The following is a 13295-nucleotide window of genomic DNA, read 5'->3' on the forward strand; positions in this document are numbered from 1 at the left end:
TCCAGGCCTGCTGCAGATGCTACTAACGACGTTAAGAACATATGGCAGAGCAAAGCTGATGACTACTCAATAGTTCAGTGTGCCATGCTTTACGGCTTAGAACCGGGACTTCAACGACGTTTTGAACATCATGGAGCATATCAGATGTTCCATGAGTTGAAGTTAATATTTCAAGCAAATGCCCGGATTTAGAGATATGAAGTCTCCAATAAGTTCTACAGCTGCAAGATGGAGGAGAATAGTTCTCTCAGTAAACATATACTCAAAATGACTGGGTATAACAATCACTTGATTCAACTGGGAGTTAATCTTCCGGATGATAGTGTCATTGACAGAATTCTTCAATCACTGCCACCAAGCTACAAGAGCTTCGTGATGAACTATAATATGCAAGGGATGGATAAGACAATTCCCGAGCTCCTCGCAATGCTAAAGGCTGCGGAGGTAGAAATCAAAAAGGTGCATCAAGTGTTGATGGTCAACAAGACCACCAGTTTCAAGAAAATCGGCAAAGGGAAGAAGAAGGGGAACTTCAAGAAGAACAGCAAACAAGTTGCTGCTCAAGAGAAGAAACCCAAGTCTGGACCTAAGCCTGAGACTGAGTGCTTCTACTGCAAGCAGACTGGACACTGGAAGCGGAACTGCCCCAAGTATTTGGCGGATAAGAAGGATGGCAAGGTGAACAAAGGTATATGTGATATACATGTTATTGATGTGTACCTTACTAGAGCTCGCAGTAGCACCTAGGTATTTGATACTGGTTCTGTTGCTAATATTTGCAACTCAAAAGAGGGACTACGGATTAAGCGAAGACTGGCTAAGGACGAGGTGACGATGCGCGTGGGAAATGGTTCCAAAGTTGATGTGATCGCCGTCAGCACGCTACCTCTACATCTCCCTTCGGGATTAGTTTTAGACCTGAATAATTTTTATTTGGTCCCAGCGTTGAGCATGAACATTATATCTGGATCTTGTTTGATGCGAGACGGTTATTCATTTAAATCTGAGAATAACGGTTGTTCTATTTATATGAGTAATATCTTTTATGGTCATGCACCCTTGAAGAGTGGTCTATTTTTGTTGAATCTTGAATGTAGTGATACACATATTCATAATGTTGAAGCCAAAAGATGCAGAGTTGATAATGATAGTGCAACTTATTTGTGGCACTGCCGTTTGGGTCATATTGGTGTAAAGCGCATGAAGAAACTCCATACTGATGGACTTTTGGAATCACTTGATTATGAATCACTTGGTACTTGGGAACCATGCCTCATGGGCAAGATGACTAAAACTCCGTTATCCGGAACTATGGAGCGAGCAACTGATTTGTTGGAAATCATACATACTGATGTATGTGGTCCAATGAATGTTGAGGCTCGCAACGGGTATCGTTATTTTCTCACCTTCACAGATGATTTGAGCAGATATGGGTATATCTACTTAATGAAACATAAGTCTGAAACATTTGAAAAGTTCAAAGAATTTCATAGTGAAGTGGAAAATCATCGTAACAAGAAAATAAAGTTTCTACAATCTGATCGTGTAGGAGAATATTTGAGTTACGAGTTTGGTCTACATTTGAAACAAAGTGGAATAGTTTCACAACTCACGCCACCCGGAACACCACAGCGTAATGGTGTGTCCGAACGTCGTAATTGTACTTTACTAGATATGGTGCGATCTATGATGTCTCTTACTGATTTACCGCTATCGTTTTGGGGTTATGCTTTAGAGACGGCTGCATTCACGTTAAATAGGGCACCATCGAAATCCGTTGAGACGACGCCTTATGAACTGTGGTTTGGCAAGAAACCAAAGTTGTCGTTTCTTAAAGTTTGGGGCTGCGATGCTTATGTGAAAAAGCTTCAACCTGATAAGCTCGAACCCAAATCGGAGAAATGTGTCTTCATAGGATACCCAAAGGAAACTGTTGGGTACACCTTCTATCCCAGATCCGAAGGCAAGACATTCGTTGCCAAGAATGGATCCTTTCTAGAGAAGGAGTTTCTCTCGAAAGAAGTGAGTGGGAGCAAAGTAGAACTTGATGAGGTAACTGTACCTGCTCCCTTATTGGAAAGTAGTTCATCACAGAAACCGGTTCCTGTGACACCTACACCAATTAGTGAGGAAGCTAATGATATCGATCATGAAACTTCAGATCAAGTTACTACTGAACCTTGTAGGTCAACCAGTGTAAGATCGGCACCAGAGTGGTACGGTAATCCTATTATGGAGGTCATGTTACTTGACCAAGGTGAACCTACGAACTACGAAGAAGCAATGGTGAGCCCAGATTCTGCAAAATGCCTTGAGGCCATGAAATCTGAGATGGGATCCATGTATGGGGACAAAGTGTGGACTTTGGTTGACTTGCCTGATGATCGGCAAGCCATTGAGAATAAATGGATCTTCAAGAAGAAGATTGACGCTGACGGTAATGTTACTGTCTATAAAGCTCGACTTGTTGCAAAAGGTTTTCGACAAGTTCAAGGGATTGACTACGATGAGACTTTCTCACCCGTAGCGATGCTTAAGTCTGTCCGAATCATGTTAGCAATTGCTGCATTTTATGATTATGAAATTTGGCAAATGGATGTCAAAACTGCATTCCTGAATGCATTTCTGGAAGAAGAGTTGTATATGATGCAACCAGAAGGTTTTGTCGATCCAAAGGGAGCTAAAGAAGTGTGCAAGCTCCAGCGATCCATTTATGGACTGGTTCAAGCCTCTCGAAGTTGGAATAAACGTTTTGATAGTGTGATCAAAGCATATGGTTTTATACAGACTTTTGGAGAAGCCTGTATTTACAAGAAAGTGAGTGGGAGCTCTGTAGCACTTCTGATATTATATGTGGATGACATATTGCTGATTGGAAATGATATAGAATTTCTGGATAGCATAAAAGGATATTTGAATAAAAGTTTTTCAATGAAGGACCTCGGTGAAGATGCTTACATATTAGGCATCAAGATCTATAGAGATAGATCAAGACGCTTGATAGGACTTTCACAAAGCACATACCTTCACAAAGTTTTGAAGAAGTTCAAAATGGATCAAGCAAAGAAAGGGTTCTTGCCTGTGTTACAAGGTGTGAAGTTGAGTCAGACTCAATGCCCGGCCACTGCAGAAGATAGAGAGAAAATGAAAGATGTTCCCTATGCTTCAGCCATAGGCTCTATCATGTATGCAATGCTGTGTACCAGACCTGATGTGTGTCTTGCTATTAGCCTAGCAGGGAGGTACCAAAGTAATCCAGGAGTGGAGCACTGGACAGCGGTCAAGAACATCCTGAAATACCTGAAAAGTACTAAGGATATGTTTCTCGTTTATGGAGGTGAAAAAGAGCTAGTCGTAAATGGTTATGTCGATGCAGGCTTTGACACTGATCCGGATGATTCTAAATCGCAAACCGGACATGTGTTTACATTGAACGGTGGAGCTGTCAGTTGGTGCAGTTCTAAACAAAGTGTCATGGCAGGATCTACGTGTGAAGCGGAGTACATAGCTGCTTCGGAAGTAGCAAATGAAGGAGTCTGGATGAAGGAGTTCATATCCGATCTAGGTGTCATACCTAGTGCATAGGGTCCAATGAAAATCTTTTGTGACAATACTGGTGCAATTGCCTTGGCAAAGGAATCCAGATTTCACAAGAGAACCAAGCACATCAAGAGACGCTTCAATTCCATCCGGGACTAAGTCCAGGTGGGAGACATAGAGATTTGCAAGATACATACGGATCTTAATGTTGCATACCCATTGACTAAGCCTCTTCCACGAGCAAATCATGATCAGCACCAAAACTCCAAGGGTGTTAGAATCATTACCATGTAATCTAGATTACTGACTCTACTGCAAGTGGAAGACTGGAGGAAATATGCCCTAGAGGCAATAATAAAGTTATTATTTATTTCCTCATATCATGATAAATGTTTATTATTCATGCCAGAATTGTATTAACCGGAAACATAATACATGTGTGAATACATTGACAAACATAGTGTCACTAGTATGCCTCTACTTGACTAGCTCGTGAATCGAAGATGGTTAAGTTTCGTAGCCATGGACATGAGTTGTCATTTGATTAATGGGATCACATCAATAGAAGAATGATGTGATTGACTTGACCCATTCCGTTAGCTTAGCACTTGATCGTTTAGTATGTTGCTATTGCTTTCTTCATGACTTATACATGTTCCTATGACTATGAGATTATGCAACTCCCGCTTACCGGAGGAACACTTTGTGTGCTACCAAATGTCACAACGTAACTGGGTGATTATAAAGGTGCTCCACAGGTGTCTCCGAAGGTACTTGTTGGGTTGGTGTATTTCGAGATTAGGATTTGTCACTCCGATTGTCGGAGAGGTATCTCTGGGCCCCCTCGGTAATGCACATCACTATAAGCCTTCCAAGCATTGTGACTATTGAGTTAGTTTCGAGATGATGTATTACGGAACGAGTAAAGAGACTTGCCGGTAACGAGATTGAACTAGGTATTGAGATACCGACGATCGAATCTCGGGCATGTAACATACCGATGACAAAAGGAACAACGTATGTTGTTATGCGGTTTGACCGATAAAGATCTTCGTAGAATATGTAGGAGCCAATATGAGCATCCAAGTTCCGCTATTGGTTATTGACCGGAGACGTGTCTCAGTCATGTCTACATAGTTCTCGAACCCGTAGGGTCCGCACGCTTAAAGTTAGATGACGATCGGTATTATGAGTTTTGTGTTTTGATGTACCGAAATTAGTTTGGAGTCCCGGATATGATCACAGACATGACGAGGAGTCTCGAAATGGTCGAGACATAAAGATTGATATATTGGAAGCCTGTATTTGGATATCGGAAGTGTTCCGGGTGAAATCGGGATTTTACCGGAGTACCGGGGGTTACCGGAAACCCCCGGGGAAGTAATGGGCCTATTGGGCCTTAGTGGAGAAGAGAGAGGGCAGCTAGGAGGTGGCGCGCGGCTCCCCTTGCCCCAGTCCGAATTGGACAAGGGAAGGGGGCGGCGGCCCCCCTCTCCTTCCTTCTCTCCACCTCCTCCTTCCCCCTTCTCCTACTCCTACTAGGAAAGGACGAGTCCTACTCCCGGTGGGAGTAGGACTCCCCCCTTGGCGCGGCCTCCCTGGCCGGCGGCCTCTCCCCCCTTGCTCCTTTATATACGGGGGCAGGGGCACCTCTAGACACAACAATTGATCTCTTGATCTCTTAGCCGTGTGTGGTGCCCCCCTCCACCATATTCCACCTCGATAATATCGTAGCGGTGCTTAGGCGAAGCCCTGCGTCGGTAGCATCATCATCACCGTCACCACGCCGTCGAGCTAACGGAACTCTCCCTCAAAGCTCGGCTGGATCGGAGTTCGAGGGACGTCATCGAGCTGAACGTGTGCTGAACTCGGAGGTGTCGTACGTTCGGTACTCGGATCGGTCGGATCATGAAGACGTACGACTACATCAACCACGTTGTGCTAACGCTTCCGCTTTAGGTCTACGAGGGTACATGGACAGACTCTCCCCTCTCGTTACTATGCATCACCATGATCCTGTGTGTGCGTAGGAATTTTTTTGAAATTACTACATTCCCCAACACTATTCAGATTGACCCTCACCTACTTACAACAATGTAATGTAAATCATTGATGTGTTCAATCAGCAGAAAACAGGAAAATAATCATCATGAATAATAGCACTTACACATAAGTGGGACAGGAAGATGTGAAAATGGTGTTTGTCTTCACTATAATCTTCCCATGATGGGAATATATGCACGTAGTCCCTAACAACATTGAAAGCATTGTCTTTTAAACTGGGAATAACTGGAATGGGGTTCCAATCTGCAGGAATTGGTCGTCTCTGCAGTTGGGATAGGTCTTCCGCCGATGGACTTGTTGTACTTTTTGCTGGAGTGGGATTTTTCTGTGGTACGGCTGGTGCTATGGCAACTGAAATCGGCATACCTTTTGCTGGAGTGCAGGTCCTATGTGGTGCGGCTAGTGGTGTGGCCAGTGAAGTATGGGTACAGTCTGCTGGAATCGGTCCTACGTTTTGTGTCACTGGTTGTAGAGCCAATATAAGTGGGGTGCTATCTGATTTCTCCGGCACCACCACGTTTTTCAAGGACTTTGCTGGTGCTCCTTCAGGTTCGGCAATCACCCTCTTCCTTTCTAATGTCTGATGCACAAGAACATCATTTCAGTGGAAAAACATGGTATGATGACGGATGGAATATGTATTGATAATGGATGGGCATAGCATCTTAACATATATGATGAGTAAAGAAAGAAAATGGCGGTGCTACAAAGTAGAAGAAATGCAAGACAACTTATGCAAGATACGCGCAATCAATAAAAACTTGCCAATTAGAACAGGCACCTTGATGGGTGAACAGGACAAGCCATCTGCCTTTGACACCTCGAGGTCAGAATAGTCATTAGGATCATATTCTGAATAAGAATCTACAGGTGGGGAGCGTATGAGTTTCATTGCATCCAGAATGGCACTCAATGCCTTGGTGCCAATTTTGTAAGTCGTTGCAGTGTTCCACAATATTGTTCTAATGCGCGGATTCTGATATTCACTATGATTACGTATAATATCTGAGAAGCATGAAAACATAAATAGTAGTGAGATTATCTTTGTAATGCAGAGGATATTCTAATATAGGTGTGCCCCTGTAAACCCTTGTATGCTATCACTGGATTCTGATGAGAGAGCCCACGTGTGCTGTAATATGGTGCGTGCATTAATATAATCTGGCACAAGTACACAAAAAATAGGCTCTGGAAGTAAGGATAGTTGGCAGATGATAGGTTCATAATATACTGTATAGAGAGTTTATTGCCAAACCATGATAACAGGAGCACACAACAACTAGGCAGATCGTAGTTTACATAAAAGGGGTACACCATAAAAAGGATATATAAATCGGGAAAGTGGAACTGGCTGGAAATTACGGTGTTGTATTGCCGCTACTAATTGAAAGCCTATCAATCACGTACAGGCCAGCTCTATCAACTGTTGACTGCAGATGTCCCTCCTCCCCTTCCTGACCAGGAACATACTGTACGTACTAAATACAGAATAACAGAAGAGTAACATGTTAAAGAACAGAAGAGGAAGCATATTCTTGAGGTTCCGCTTCATTGCATACAGTGTTGGTTGCCCACTCATGATGAATCACAACGCCCAAAGAAATGCAATTCCATGCTGTCTCTCTATATGTGGCCACATGCATTTGGAAAATCAAGTGGGAGCATTACCTGACCAATTAAATGTGTGTCTGTTAACTAATATCAGTATCATATCACAATTCGTATTTTAAGAAGTAAGCTTTGGACTTATGATTGGTGTGTTGTTTAGCTTCAAGAGTGGACTGCTGCTAGTGCGACACAAAGCAGCTACGCAGATCATACTGTAGATATAACGGGAAAATCGTAAGCATCACAAGTAAAATCAGCAAAGTGGGACTTGTTGGAATATATGTGCTAGTATTGCCGGTGCAGCTAGAAAGGCTTCGGATACCAACAGTCTTCAACTGAAGGTGCGGTACTGTTAATACACGTGTAACTCTCAAAGGCGACACAGCTCCCCGCATTTCCTTGCTAGTCTTACAGGATTCAAGTGGGCCGGCCACTAGAATTCCTATTCCTATGTTTACAAAATCCTACAAATCAAAGAGGCCCGAAGAGTTCAAAGTGTCCATCACAACCGACCGTATAGACCTCTACACTGCAAATGTCCCTGCTCATCTTCACTACAAGGAATATACTGTACTACTATCATACTCCCTCCATTCCAAAATATAAGTCTTTGTAGAGATTTCCACTATGGATCACATACAGATGTATACAAATACATTTTAGAGTGTAGATTCACTCATCTTGCTCCATATGTAGTCCATGGTGGAATCTATACAAAGACTTGTATTTAGGAACGGAGATAGTACTTATTAAAGAAGAACGGAAGAGGAACATGCTAAAGAAGAGGGAGTAGATTTTGGATAATAAAATGTTCGTTGCACAATGCCCACACATGATGAACAAGAGCGCATTAGGAATGCAATTCCCTATTGTCTCTCTATACGTGGTACATGTGCTTTTCGAAACTAAAGTCGGAACATTAGCTAACCAATTAAATGTTATATGTTTTAGTAATATCAGCATCATATCAGATTCGTATTTGAGCAACAAGTTTGGAATTATGAGTGGCACGTTGTTTAGCTTGATCGATTCAGGAGCAGTGCTAAGTAGGTACGATGATGGTACTGAATATAAAGGCATGTCTGCATGTAAGTCATGTGACTTTTGTCATTTGGGTCAGTCGATCATATCAGGCGGTTCGATGAAGATCCTACGTCTCCTAAGCCTTCTTCTTCCTCGTCTCTGATTCTTCCCATACAGAACACCGCACAGGCCGCCGGCCGAACCACTGGCCCCTACCGCATGTGTTCCTCCGCCAGCACCACCCCCAGCCCCGCCCCCACCCGCGTCGAGTTTTCTTCATTTGGCGAGGCCCCACCACCGCCCCCCACAACCACTGTCCCCACCCGAGCCCCTTCCTTCGCACCGGCGAACTCCGGCGAGCTCTCAAAAATCGACTGAACCAATTTTGAAATTTAGTCTACTGTCATTTAACTAGTGTGGAATATAAAAGGGGAAAACCATAAGCATTACGATTATTGTGTTGAGCGTGCCATGGCGGGTCTGAAGGTGCAAACCGGACAAAGGCAACTTCGCAACCAATGTTTCTTTCAACTAACAAGTAAGTGATGGACAAGAAATCAGAGTAAAGCAGTGGCGATCTATTTTCTTTCTGCGATAAATAAGTTGAGCAGATACAAAAGAGTACCGCCTATGGTGCGCCGCCGTGTATGCATCTGCTGAGAATTTGACGGTTCTGCGGTAGCGATGGCTGTTGGCAGTGTGGAAGCAGATCTAGGAGGGTAGACAATGGTGGCGGGGTGCAGTGGACGAGATGGCCGAGGGAGCGGCGCCGGCAAGGTGGACGACGACAGGGATGAAGCGAGAGGATGGGATGCACGGATCCCGGTCCGAAGCCGTGGATGAGAGAGGTCGATCTCTTGTAATGGCCGACGGCGTCGTGGTATCAGCTCCGGCATGGTGGAGGAGGCGGCGGTGGATGGGGTGGCAGACGGAGGAGGCTGGGGTGGACAGGGTGTTTTGGCGCCCACGGAGTACGAATGGGGAAAAGGAGGGAGAGAGGAAGGGGGAACCATGTCTTCAGGGTGCGCTTGTCTCAAATGCGAGGAAATTTACAAACTTAGCCCCCGTTTAAAATTACCTACATCACAGCAATATTAGTCGATTGGGGATAGGACGGTAATCTTGCATACACCGAATATTTGCCGACGAGAGTTTGTTTTTGGCGCCCACCGTGTATGAATCAGGGAGGGAGTCGATTTTGGCCGAGGAGACACTGTGTTTTGGCGCCCACCGTGTATGAATCCGGGTGAGAGGCGGCTATGTCACGTTTGAGTGAAATTACAAACCTACCCTTATCGAAACCTATAGAAATCGAGCCGATAGGCTTTGCGTGGCAAGGATAGGCAGTAATTTCCATCTCGCAGATTTTGGTTTCGGGCGGTTACTGCGACTTTCCCCACTTCATTCAAATTTTTGCAGAGCAAGAGTGCACGTTTACCGTGCCAACTCAATTCGAATCCAGTTTGTATTCTATTTTTGTTCGGGCAGGATCCATTTTTGATTGGAATAAAATTCTATATACATCATTTTTTATATATATACTTTCAAAAGCACAACAAAGAATCCTGCTCCTTTAGATGTATAATATGATTTACAAATACAATGATCTCAAAATCATCAGGTTGAATTCAAAAAATTTAAACCAAATTATGTTCTACTAAAATGTATGGATCAGTAATATCTACATATTAAATAACATAGATGCGCGTGAATTCATATGAGTATGCATGTTTGATAGATCAATTTTGGTTCGAGTATGAATTACATGTATCATCATCTCAAATTCAAATATTTGAATCCCTTTTATGGTGACTCTTTTCACGCCCATCTCTCTCGCATGCATGCTCCTTCATATAGCTATCACTCTTTTCTCCAGCTCACCCGCACGCTCACTTCATGTTTATCCTATCTTCGCAAACATGGTCTCTGGAAGTCTCCCTTGAGAAGTGTCACACTCTCCCTATCGTTATACATTACACGGTTTTCATTATCTCTCACGTCTCTACCGTTCTCTGGTATCACTAAGTACCTAAGCTTTCTTTTTCACCGCCACACTCACAGTCTCACTCGCCTTTCACTTTGTCTTTCTCTCTATGGGGTTCTCTCACACACCCTATATGTCTCTAGATATGACTCATACCACTAAAATTACTCTCTCCCGCAGATACAACATTTGTTGCGGTCTCCTTTCCGTCTCCATCCCAGTTATAAAACTGACATTATTCATTTATTTAGCGATCAGACAAACTCCCCCCTCTCTCTCTCACACACACACACACAACTCCTGCTTCCACTCCCCTTCCCGACTACCGTCTCTCTCTCACACACACAATATTCTCGCTTTCGCACCCCCGACTTGTATTTCTCTCACAAACATTTATCGACTAGCCTCTAGATAGGTTTATACAACCGCAAACTCGTGCTTCCACTATCGCATACATGTCTCTCTCGCGCTCCTTGTATCTATGTAGATTTTTCTTCCCTTCTTGAGACACGCCCTCTCGATCATGCACACACACACTATTGCCTCATTTTAAGCTGATACCTCTCGCACACACACTCTTTGTGTCTTTGTCACACATGCACTCCGTCCTCCTCCTCTCTCTCACACACACATGGGCTTTTTGCAACAACTAGCAAGATGCCCATGCGTTGCATGGAACATCAAGATGCATTTGTATGAGTAGTTTATCTTGTGGGAGAAAAGGATGAACGAGGGATGTCCTTATTTGCAAATGTGGAGAGGGGTGTGGGTATCTTTTTGCAAAATTGCCATAGTTTCCTTCCTATCCGTCAGATATAAATCGGACGGCCTATATTGCAGGATGGCAAGCACACCATCATCACCAACTCTGTTTTTTATCTCTACTCTTATAAAAAGCATAGTCGGTGATGATGGTGTGCCTGCCATCCTGCAATAAAGGCCGTCCAATCTATATCTAAGGGATAGGAAGGAAACTATGGCAATTTACCCGCACTCCTCTCCCCATTTGCAGATAAGGCCTTCCCTCGTTCATCCCTTTCTCCCACAAGATCTTGATGTTCCGTGCAACGCACAGGCATCTTGCTAGTAAGAGTAGAAATTAGACATATACCACTTCCCGAATCTTGAAACCAACAACATTCCTCCCTTATCTCATTAAAACCGCCAAAGGAATATATTTTGTGTGAAACATAACATATTTTTAGTGATATACCTATTTCTGTTGGGGAACATAGTAATTTCAAAAAATTCCTACGCACACACAGGATCATGGTGATGCATAGCAACGATAGGGGAGAGTGTGTCCAGGTACCCTCGTAGACCGAAAACGGAAGCGTTAGCACAACGCGATTGATGTAGTCGTACGTCTTCACCATCCGACCGATCAAGCACCGAACGCACGGCACCTCCGTGTTCTGCACACGTTCAACTCGATGACGTCCCTCGAACTCCGATCCAGCCGAGCTTTGAGGGAGAGTTCCGTCAGCACGACGGCGTGGTGACAATGATGATGTTCTACCGACACAGGACTTCGCCTAAGCACCGCTACGATATTATCGAGGTGGATTATGGTGGAGGGGGGCACCGCACACGGCTAAGAGATCCAAGGGATCAATTGTTGTGTCTATGGGGTGCCCCCTTCCTCCGTATATAAAGGGGGGAGGAAGAGGGGGCTGGCCCAGGGGAGGAGGCGCGCCCAAGGGGGGCAATCCTACTCCAAGTAGGTTTTTCCCCCCTTTCCTATTCCAACTACGAGAAGGGGGAAGGAGGAGGTGGAGAGAAGGAAGGAGAAGGGGGGCCGCCACCCCCTTCCCTTTCCCAATTCGCATTGGGGCAAGGGGGGCCACACGCCACCTCCTGGCCACCTCTCCTCTTCCACCACTTGGGCCCATGAGGCCCAATAACCTCCGGGGGGGTTCCGGTAAACCCCCGGTACTCCGGTATATATCCGATAACCCCCGGAACCATTCCGGTGTCCGAATATAGTCGTCCAATATATCAATCTTCATGTCTCGACCATTTTGAGACTCCTCGTCATGTCCGTGATCACATCCAGGACTCCGAACTATCTTCGGTACATCAAAACACATAAACTCATAATATAACCGTCATCGAACTTTAAGCATGCGGACCCTACGGGTTCGAGAACTATGTAGACATGACCGAGACACGTCTCCGGTCAATAACCAATAGCGGAACCTGGATGCTCATATTGGCTCCCACATATTCTACGAAGATCTTTATCGGTCAAACCGCATAACAACATACGTTGTTCCCTTTGTCACCAGTATGTTACTTGCCCGAGATTCGATCGTCGGTATCTCAATACCTAGTTCAATCTCGTTACCGGCAAGTCTCTTTACTTGTTCCGTAATACATCATCCCGCAACTAACTCATTAGTTGCAATGCTTGCAAGGCTTATAGTGATGTGCATTACGAGTGGGCCCAGAGACACCTCTCCGACAATCGGAGTGACAAATCATAATCTCGAAATACGCCAACCCAACAAGTACCTTTGCAGACACCTGTAGAGCACCTTTATAATCACCCAGTTACGTTGTGACGTTTGGTAGCACACAAAGTGTTCCTCTGATAAACGGGAGTTGCATAATCTCATAGTCATAGGAACATGTATAAGTCATGAAGAAAGCAATAGCAGAATAGTAAACGATCGAGTGCTAAGCTAACGGAATGGGTCAAGTCAATCACATCATTCTCCTAATGATGTGATCCCGTTAATCAAATAACAACTCATGTCAATGGCTAGGAAACATAACCATCTTTGATCAACGAGCTAGTAAAGTAGAGGCATACTAGTGACACTCTGTTTGTCTATGTATTCACACAAGTATTATGTTTCCGGTTAATACAATTCTAGCATGAATAATAAACATTTATCAGGATATAAGGAAATAAATAATAACTTTATTATTGCCTCTAGGGCATATTTCCTTCAGTCTCCCACTTGCACTAGAGTCAATAATCTAGATTACACAGCAATGATTCTAACACCCATGGAGCCTTGGTGCTAATCATGTTTTGCTCGTGGAAGAGGCTTAACCAACGGGTCTGCAA

This window comes from Aegilops tauschii, chromosome 5 (assembly GCF_002575655.3).
Source record: "Aegilops tauschii subsp. strangulata cultivar AL8/78 chromosome 5, Aet v6.0, whole genome shotgun sequence".
In the NCBI taxonomy this organism is placed as follows: Eukaryota; Viridiplantae; Streptophyta; class Magnoliopsida; order Poales; family Poaceae; genus Aegilops; species Aegilops tauschii.